Consider the following 10819-nt stretch of genomic DNA (forward strand, 5'->3'; position numbering starts at 1 on the left):
TCCATGTGGGTAATAGGAACCCAATTGTTTGAATCAACATCACTGCTGCTTCCAAGGTCTGTGTTGGGGAGAAACTGCAGTTAGGAGTCAGGCATCAACCCCAGACACTCTGATATGGAACACAGCTGTCTTAACTTCTAAACACCTGTCCCAATATTAATGGAACACAGTTGTCTTAAATTTTAAACACGCGCCCCAGTATTAATATTATTATTTCTCATACTTGATTCTTTTTCTTTAAGCAGCATTAAAAAGTTGGTTTTATTGTCTGTTTGTTTCCAGTTTCAAGTAACATCATAAAATTTCAAAATAATAGAGTTATTTTAATTTATTTATTTGTGGCCATGATATGGCTCACTTCTATACATTTGTAATTAAAGAGTAACTGGAAAAATTTAGAAGTTACCACATCAAATCACCTACCAGCCCTCCCTCTTCATCATCTAACCAAACAAAATACTCCTTGCACCTTGGAAATGAATACCTGGGGGTATGAACCGTATTAGCTTTTATGTCAGGTCACACAGGGCTCATAATGAACTCTGAGCAGTACACTCCTGACATGACAAAGAATGTAGGTTTGAATCATTAAATTAGTTTTCTGTCATCTAAGCCCATTCTAAATGACATTTGTTTCCAAAGACTTTAAATGATTGATAGTCTGGTATTTTAAAATACTCAGAAGGAGTTCTTAGCTATAACTCCTTTAGCAGACAACAGGTACTAGAAATAACACATTTTTCTTATGCAATAAACATCAAAACTAAATTATTGGAAAGTTACATGTCGCATATGAAGCATCTTTAAAAAGCTTGTGGAAAATACACATTATGTTAAATCTATGCATGGGTTTAAATTTTTTTACACCAAAATAAACACCTTCTAATTCCATTTGTCTATGAACTTCTTGAAGTGTGTTCTGCATATACATCAGAAAGTTTGAAAAGTTCACTTTTATGTAAATAACAACTATTTATTGTATGTACTAAATATATTATACTTACTTATACATAGCTTATAGCTATATAGCTATATTACTTACTATAAATATAGCTATACTTACTCGCTATATAGCTATATCAAAAACAATTTTAAAACTAAATTTTTATTACAAAATGATTTTAAGTATAATGAAAAGTATAAAGGTATACACAAGGATTAGATTCAATAATTGTTAAAATTTTATCATACTTATATTTCCTCAGAATTTTCACACTCATAAAAAATACTTAACAGCTAAAATACTTAAAGTTGATTGAATATAATATTATCATCCTAAAATGATTAACAAATATACTCCAATCTTAAGGAATATTTTTTTTTTTAATTTTTGACAGGCAGAGTGGACAGTGAGAGAGAGAGACAGAGAGAGAAAGGTCTTCCTTTTGCCGTTGGTTCACCCTCCAATGGCCGCCGCTGCAGCCGGCGCACCGCGATGATCCGATGGCAGGAGCCAGGATCCAGGTGCTTTTCCTGGTCTCCCATGGGGTGCAGGGCCCAAGCACCTGGGCCATCCTCCACTGCACTCCCTGGCCATAGCAGAGAGCTGGCCTGGAAGAGGGGCAACCGGGACAGAATCCGGCGCCCCAACCGGGACTAGAACCCGGTGTGCCGGCGCCGCAAGGTGGAGGATTAGCCTATTGAGCCACGGCGCCGGCTAAATCTTAAGGAATATTTTTTCATATTTAGCCATAAATCAATATTGTACAAACACAATTATCGATATTTTTTTACTATTACCTAATATGTAGGTATATGTTATTTCTTATTTTCTGGAGTTCTTGACTATTCTCAAAATAATTTTTCACAGATTTTATTTAATTGTTTGAGAGGTAGTGTTACAGACAGTAAGAGGAAGAGACAAGGAGAAAGATCTTCCATCCACTGGTACACTCCCCAAATGGCTGCAACAGGCAGAGCTGAGCTGATCTGAAGCCAGGAACTTCTTCTTGGTCTCTGATGTGGGTAGAGGGGGTGAAGCGCTTGGACCATCCTTTGCTGATTTTCCCAGGCACATTAGCAGCAAGCTGCATCAGAAATAGAGAAGCCAGGACTAGAACCAGCGCCATATGAGATTCTTTTTTTTTTTTTTTTTTTTTATTTTTTTAACTTTTATTTAATGAATACAAATTTCCAAAGTACAGAATATTGATTACAATGGCTTCCCCCCCATAACGTCCCTCCAACCCGCAACCCTCCCCTTATCCACTCCCTCTCCCCTTCCATTCACATCAAGATTCATTTTCGATTCTCTTTATATACAGAAGATCAGTTTAGCATACATTAAGTAAAGATTTCAACAGTTTGCTCCCACACAGAAACATAAAGTGAAAAATACTGTTTGAGTACTCATTATAGCATTAGATCTCAATGTACAGCACACTAAGGACAAAGATCCTACATGAGGAGTAAGTGCACAGTGACTCCTGTTGTTGACTTAACAAATTGACACTTTTGTTTATGGCATCAGTAATCACCCTAGGCTCTTGTCATGAGCTGCCAAGGCTATGGAAGCCCCCTGAGTTCACCGACTCTTATCTTATTTAGACAAGGTCATAGTCAAAGTGGAAGTTCTCTCCTCCCTTCAGAGAAAGGTACCTCCTTCTTTGATAACCCATTCTTTCCACTGGGATCTCACCCGGGGAGATCTTTCATGTAGGTTTTTTTTTTTTTTTTTTTTTTTTCCCTCAAGTGTCTTGGCTTTCCATGCCTGAAATACTCTCATGGGCTTTCCAGCTGGATCCGCATGCCTTAAGGGCTGATTCTGAGGCCAGAGTGCTGTTTAGGACATCTGCCATTCTATGGGTCTGCTGTGTATCTCGCTTCCCATGTTGGATCATTCTCTTCCTTTTTTATTCTACCAGCTAGCATTTGCAGACACTATTCTTGTTTATGTGATCCCTTTGGTTCTTAGTCCTATCATTATGATCAATTGTGAACAGAAATTGATCACTGGGACTAGTGAGATGGCATTGGTACATGCCACCTTGATGGGATTGAATTGGAATCCCCTGGTATGTTTCTAACTCTACTGTTTGAGGTAAGTCAGCTTGAGCATGTCCCAAATTGCACAACTCTTCCCTCTCTTATTCCCTCTCTTATATTTAACAGTGATCACTTTTCAGTTAAGTTTCAGCACTTAAGAAGAATTGTGTATTGATTACAGTATTCAACCAAAAGCATTAAGTAGAACAAACAAAAAAAATACTAAGAGGGATAACATATCAAGTTGCTCATCAACAGTCAGGGTGAGGGCTGATCAAGTCACCGTTTCTCATAGTGTTCATTTCACTTTAACAGGTTTCCTTTTTGGGGCTCAGTTAGTTGTCACCTATCAAGGAGAACAAGTGGTATTTGTCCCTTTGGGATTTGCTTATTTCACTCAGCATAATGTTTTCCAAATTCCTAACAGGGATCACTTTTCAGTTAAAATTTAAACACCTAAGAATAATTGTGTGTTAATTAGAGTTCAACTGATGGTACTAGAACAAAAAAAATACTAAAATGGATAACGTACTACATTGCACATCAACCATCAGGACAAGAGCTGATCAAGTCACTGTTTCTTATAGTGTCCATTTCATTTCAACAAGTTTCCCCTTTGGTGCTCAGTTAGTTGTCGCTGATCAGGGAGAACATATGATATTTGTCTCTTTGGGACTGGCTTATTTCACTCAGCATGATGTTTTCCAAATTCCTCCATCTTGTTGCAAATGACTGGGTTTCGTTGTTTTTGACTGCTGTATAGTATTCTATACAGTACATGTCCCATAATTTCTTTATCCAGTCTACTGTTGATGAGCATTTAAGTTGATTCGAGGTCTTAGCTATTGTGAATTGAGCTGCAATAAACATTAAGGTGCAGACAGCTTGTTTATTTACCAATTTCATTTCCTTTGGGTAAATTCCAAGTAGTGGGATGGCTGGGTTGAATGGTAGGGTTATCTTCAGGTTTCTGAGGAATCTCCAGACTGACTTCCATAGTGGCTTAACCAATTTGCATTCCACCCAACAGAGGGTTAGTGTCCCTTTTTCCCCACATCCTCGCCAGCATCTGTTGTTGGTAGATTTCTGCATGTGAGCCATTCTAACCGGGGTGAGGTGAAACCTCATTGTGGTTTTGATTTGCATTTCCCTGATTGCTAGTGATCTTGAACATTTTTTCATGTGCCTGTTGGCCATTTGGATTTCCTCTTTTGAAAAATGTCTATTGAGGTCCTTGGCCCATCTCTTAAGTGGGTTGTTGGTTTTGTTTTTGTGGAGTTTCTTGATTTCTTTGTATATTCTGGTTATCAACCCTTTATCAGTTGCATAGTTTGCAAATATATTTTCCCTTTCTGTCGGTTGTCTCTTCACTTTCCTGACTGTTTCTTTTGCAGTACAGAAACTTCTCAATTTGATGCAATCCCAATAGTTGATTTTGGCTTTGACTGCCTGTGCTTCTGGGGTGTTTTCCAAGAAGTCATTGCTGGTACCTATATCTTGCAGGGTATTTCCAGTGCTCTCTAATAATTTGATGGTGTCAGGTCGTTGATTTAAGTCTTTAATCCATGTTGAGTGAATTTTTGTGTAAGGTGAAAGGTAGGGGTCTTGCTTCATGATTCTGCACGTGGAAATCCAATTTTCCCAGCACCATTTATTGAATGGACTGTCCTTACTCCAGAGATTGGTTTTGGATCCTTGATCAAATATAAGTTAGCTGTAGATGTGTGGGTTGATTTCTGGTGTTTCAATTCTGTTCCATTAGTCTGTCCATCTGTATCTGTACCAGTACTATGCATTTTGATGACAACTGCCCTGTAGTATGTCCTGAAATCTGGTATTGTGTTGCCTCCAGCTTTGTTTTTGTTGTACAAGATTGTTTTAGCTATTCGAGGTCTCCTGTGTCTTCATATAAATTTCAGCATCATTTTTTCCAGATGAGAAGAAGGTCTTAGGTATCTTGATGGGGATTGCATTGAATCTATAAATTGCTTTTGGAAGAATGGACATTTTAATGATATTGATTCTTCCACTCCATGAGCATGGAAGATTTTTCCATTTCTTGGTATCCTCTGCTATTTTTTTCTTTAAGGATTTGTAATTTTCATCATACAGATCTTTAACATCCTTGGTTAAGTTTATTTCAAGGTATTGGATTGTTTTTGTAGCTATTGTGAATGGGATTGATCTTAGAAGTTCTTCCTCAGCCATGGCATCGAGACACCGGCAGGCAAGCAGAAAGAGGAGACTAGAAGGAACGACCCCGGGGGGAAAAGTTCACCAGGCTAACTAGGAGATAGATAGAGAGAAAAAAAAAAGTGACTGATGCGGACATGGGTTTCTCTCTCTCTCTGCTCACCTCTCAAAGGCGAGCAAGACAAAGAGCAGGCGCCATCTTGGACATACATCATAAGCAGAGCGACCTCAGGTCTGCACAGGCCCTGAGCCTAGCAGAAAAACCTGACTCTGGGCGGGGTGAATTAACAGGAGATTAGGACCTAGTAAATTTGTGGTGCTACCGAACTGAGACTGTGAAAAAAAAAGAGACGGTGGGGGAGAGAACTCACGGAATTCACGGGAGTACTCTCCAGAGACGCTACAATTCCGTAACTTTGGCAACCCAGTGGGAGACTGAAGGAGAATTTGAGCCCACACTGAGGGCAGAACAGATTCCCTGTGTGGTCCTTGGGAAAGAGCTTTGGATCTCTGGCTCCTGTGGGTATATCATTTGCCTGCTAACTACCTCCAACTTCGTTCATCTGTGCAGAATTACTTCCCTTTTGAATAAAAAAAAGAAAGAAGGAGAGAGAGAGAAAGAGATCTACCACACCTAACCTGGGAGTGTCACCTTTGGCACACCAAACAGAGCTCTCAGGCCACACCCATCTCAAGCCTCTAAGGCTCCATCAAAAACAGACGGTCCACTTAATCTAGATCATAGTATAACAAGAAAAAAAACACCACAGTGAAGAAACCAAATATCTCCAATCTGCCAAATAACAAACGCAAAAACTGAGGTAATGAAAACAAGGAAGTCACTGCGACGCCCCCAAATGGAAAAGACACCCCAATTCAAGATTATGAAGATGATGAGATAGAACAAATGCAAGAAGCAGATCTCAAAAAATTGATAAGAACATTAAGAAGTTCTCAAAAAACAAATTCTTGAACTACAGAAATCCTTAATGGACAAGATAGAAAATCTCTCTCATGAAAATGAAATATTAAGGAGGAATCAAAATGAAATGAAACAACTAGTAGAACAGGAAACTGTGATAGTGACGAGAAATCATAATGAAGTGAAATTCAATAGATCAAATGACAAACACATTAGAGAGCCTTAAAAACAGAATGGGTGAAGCAGAAGACAGAATATCGGACTTAGAAGACAGAGAACAGGAAAGGATACAGTCAGACCAAAGAAAAGAAGAGGAAATTAGAAATCTAAAACATATTGTTGGGAATCTTCAGGATACTATTAAAAAAACCAACATTAGGGTTCTAGGAGTTCCTGAAGGCATGGAGAGAGAGAAAGGATTAGAAGGCCTTTTTAGTGAGATATTAACAGAAAATTTCCCAGGTTTGGAGAAGGACAGAGATATCCTAGTACAGGAAGCTCATAGAACCCCTAACAAACACAACCAAAAGAGATCCTTACCACGACACGTTGTAATTAAACTCTCCACAGTGAAACATAAAGAAAAGATCCTAAAATTTGCAAGAGAGAAACGTCAGATTACTCTCAGAGGATCTCCAATCAGACTCACAGCTGACTTCTCATCAGAAACCCTACAAGCTAGGAGGGAATGGCGAGATATAGCACAGGTGCTAAGAGAGAAAAACTGCCAGCCCAGAATATTATATCCTGCAAAGCTATCATTTGTGAATGAAGGTGAAATAAAGACCTTTCATAGCAAACAGGAATTGAAAGAATTTGTCGCCACTTGTCCCGCCCTGCAAAAGATGCTTAAAGATTTGTTGCACACAGAAACACAGAAACACGGTCATCAATATAAAGGAAGGAAACCTCACAGCAAAAGATCACAGGAAGTTCAAAGCATATATTAGAAAATATCTTTGGCAAATGGCAGGGCAAAGTTACCACTTATCAATAGTCACATTGAACGTTAATGGCCTGAACTGTCCAGTTAAAAGACACCGATTGGCTGATTGGGTAAGGAACAAAACCCATCTATTTGCTGCTTACAAGAAACACATCTTTCCAACAAAGATCCATACAGACTGAAAGTGAAAGGCTGGAAAAAGATATACCATGCCAACAGAAATGAAAAAAGAGCGGGCGTAGCCATCTTAATATCAGACAAAATAAACTTTACCACAAAAACTGTTAAGAGAGACAAAGAGGGACACTATATAATGATTAAGGGATCAATTCAACAGGAAGACATAATGATTATCAATGTATATGCACCTAATTACAGGGCCCCGGTTTATTTAAAAGATATGTTAAGGGACTTAAAGGGAGACTTAGATTCCAATATAATAATACTAGGGGACTTCAATACTCCACTCTCAGAAATAGACAGATCAACAGGACAGAAGATCAACAAGGAGACAGTAGATTTAAACGACACTATAGCCCAAATGGATCTAACAGATATATACAGAACTTTCAATCCTACACCTAAAGCATTTACATACTTCTCAGCAGTACATGGAACCTTCTCTAGGATTGACAACATACTAGGCCATAAAGCAAGTCTCAGCAAATTAAAAAGAATTAGAATCATACCATGCAGCTTTTCAGACCATAAAGGAATGAAGTTGGAAATTAGCAACTCAGGAATCCCTAGAGCATATGCAAACACATGGAGATTGAACAACATGCTCCTGAATGAACAATGGATCGTAGAAGAAATTAAACGAGAAATCAAAAATTTTCTGGAAGTAAATGAGGATAACAGCACAACATACCAAAAGTTATGGGATGCAGCAAAAGCAGTGTGAAGAGGAAAGTTTATATCAATAGGTGCCTACATCAAGAAATTGGAAAGGCACCAACTATATGAGCTTTCAATTCACCTCAAGGATTTAGAAAACCTACAGCGAACCAGACCCAAACCTAGTAGGAGAAGAGTAATAATTAAAATCAGAGAATAAATCAACAGGATTGAATAAAAAAAAAACATTACAAAAAATCAGCCAAACGAGGAGCTGGTTTTTTGAAAAAAATAAACAAAATTGACACCCCATTGGCACAACTAACTAAAAAAAAAGAAAAGACTCAAAAAAATAAAATCAGAGATGAAAAAGGAAACGTAACAACAGACACCACAGAAATAAAAAGAATCATCAGAAATTACTATAAGGACTTGTATGCCAGCAAACAGGGAAACCTATCAGAAATGGATAGATTCCTGGACACATGCAACCTGCCAAATTGAACCAGGAAGACATAGAAAACCTAAACAGACCCATAACCGAGTCAGAAATTGTAACAGTAATAAAGGCCCTCCCAACAAAGAAAAGCCCAGGACCAGATGGATTCACTGCTGAATTCTACCAGACATTTAAAGAAGAACTGACTCCAATTCTTCTCAAACTATTCAGAACAATTGAAAAAGAGGGAGTCCTCCCAAATTCTTTCTATGAAACCAGCATCACCTTAATTCCTAAGCCGGAAAAAGATGCAGCACTGAAAGAGAATTACAGACCAATATCCCTGATGAACATAGATGCAAAAATCCTCAATAAAATCCTGGCCAATAGAATGCAACAACACATCAGAAAGATCATCCACCCAGACCAAGTGGGATTTATCCCTGGTATGCAGGAATGGTTTAATGTGCGCAAGACAATCAATGTGATACACCACATTAACAGACTGCAAAAGAAAAACCATACGGTTATCTCAATAGACGCTGAGAAAGCATTTGATAGAATATAACACCCTTTCATGACGAAAACTCTAAGCAAACTGGGTTTGGAAGGAACATTCCTCAGTGCAATCAAAGCAATCTATGAAAAACCCACAGCCAACATCCTATTGAATGGGGAAAAGTTGGAAGCATTTCCACTGAGATCTGGTACCAGACAGGGATGCCCACTCTCACCACTGCTATTCAATATAGTTCTGGAAGTTCTAGCCAGAGCCATTAGGCAAGAAAAAGAAATTAAAGGGATACAAATTGGGAAGGAAGAACTCAAACTATCCCTCTTTGCAGATGATATGATTCTTTACTTAGGGGACCCAAAGAACTCTACTAAGAGACTATTGGAACTCATAGAAGAGTTTGACAAAGTAGCAGGGTACAAAATCAATGCACAAAAATCAACAGCCTTTGTATGCACAGGCAATGTATGCATACTTTTATATCCATTCTTATTCTTTTTTTACTTCTTTTTTTTAAATTTTTTTTGACATGCAGAGTGGACAGTGAAAAAGAGAGAGACAGAGAGAAAGGTCTTCCTTTGCCATTGCTTCACCCTCCAATGGCTGGTGCACTGCGGCCGGCGCACCACGCTGATCCGATGGCAGCAGCCAGGTACTTATTCTGGTCTCCCACTGGGTGCAGGGCCCAAGGACTTTGGCCATCCTCCACTGCACTCCTGGGCCACAGCAGAGAGCTGGCCTGGAAGAGGGGCAGCCAGGACAGAATCCGGCACCCCGACTGGGACCAGAACCCAGTGTGCCGGCACTGCAAGGTGGAGGATTAGCCTAGTGAGCCACCACGCCGGCCTCCATTCTTATTCAAAATGCTCCTTTTGATGTAATTTCACTTTAGCTTTTAATATTAATATGCTATATTAATATATATTTTTCCAATAAACAGTGTCTTTTCAGATGAAAACTCAGTGTCATCCAGAATAGATCTCTCTCTCCCCATCTCTCTGTCTCTTTCATTTCTCTTCCTGTCATCATAAATGCATGCATGTGTGTATGTATATGTGCACAGGTGAATTCATATAATCATTCCTAACAAAAGAATCTGTTGCATTTTGTGTGCACAGTGTTATGAATATGTTTTCATAAGGGTTTTTTCTATTGAAATATTTTGAGTCTTATGAACTGAATTCCATTACATATGAAGAATACAAAAAGTTTTGAATATTGCTAGAGCTGCCATAACCATCACAGTGTTTGAATTAATCAACAGAAAGTTATTTTCTTACAGTTCTGCAGGCTGGAATTCCAAGATCCAGTGGTGGGAGGTTTGGTTTCTTCTCAGGACTCTCTCCTTGGCTTGTAGCCCACCGCTTTCTTGGGTCTCACCTGGACCTTGTTCTCTGATGGCACCTCCAGGTGAATTGCTGTCTCTCTTTTAAACAGTCATATTGGATTTGGACCACACTTCAATGACTTAATATAACCTCTGTTATCTCTTTAAAGGCCCTATATTGCAAAATAAATACATTCTGAGGTCTGGAATTTGGGTCTCCAGCATATGAATTTGAACACAGTTCAGCCCCACATGAATACTGAATTTCATAGTGAAAAGTCCCTTGTGTGAGAAGGGTTCTCTAGACCGTAGTCCACTTTTACCTCTCCTGCTTAGTACTTGTGACAAATAACTGGATTCTTCCCATCAAGATTTTAGTAATGTCCAACAGGATGGAATTAGAATTGGGTCTGATAGGTGAACTTAAAATTAGAGATAATATTATGATGTGGTGGATATATAATACGTCTTCTTGTAGAAATCATTGAAAGGACACAAAGTATGCATTGCTTCCTCAGCATAACTTTGGAAAGAAAATGGTTGATTTTATTAACATTTTACTGTGTATTTCTGTTTCACATGGAGCGTGTCTACACTTGGGTGTGGATGACCCAGTTTCTTGAGACAGGGATCACCCCACTGCCAGGCCTGCTTTC

The sequence above is a fragment of the Oryctolagus cuniculus genome, chromosome 14, assembly GCF_964237555.1.
Source record: "Oryctolagus cuniculus chromosome 14, mOryCun1.1, whole genome shotgun sequence".
Taxonomy (NCBI): domain Eukaryota; kingdom Metazoa; phylum Chordata; class Mammalia; order Lagomorpha; family Leporidae; genus Oryctolagus; species Oryctolagus cuniculus.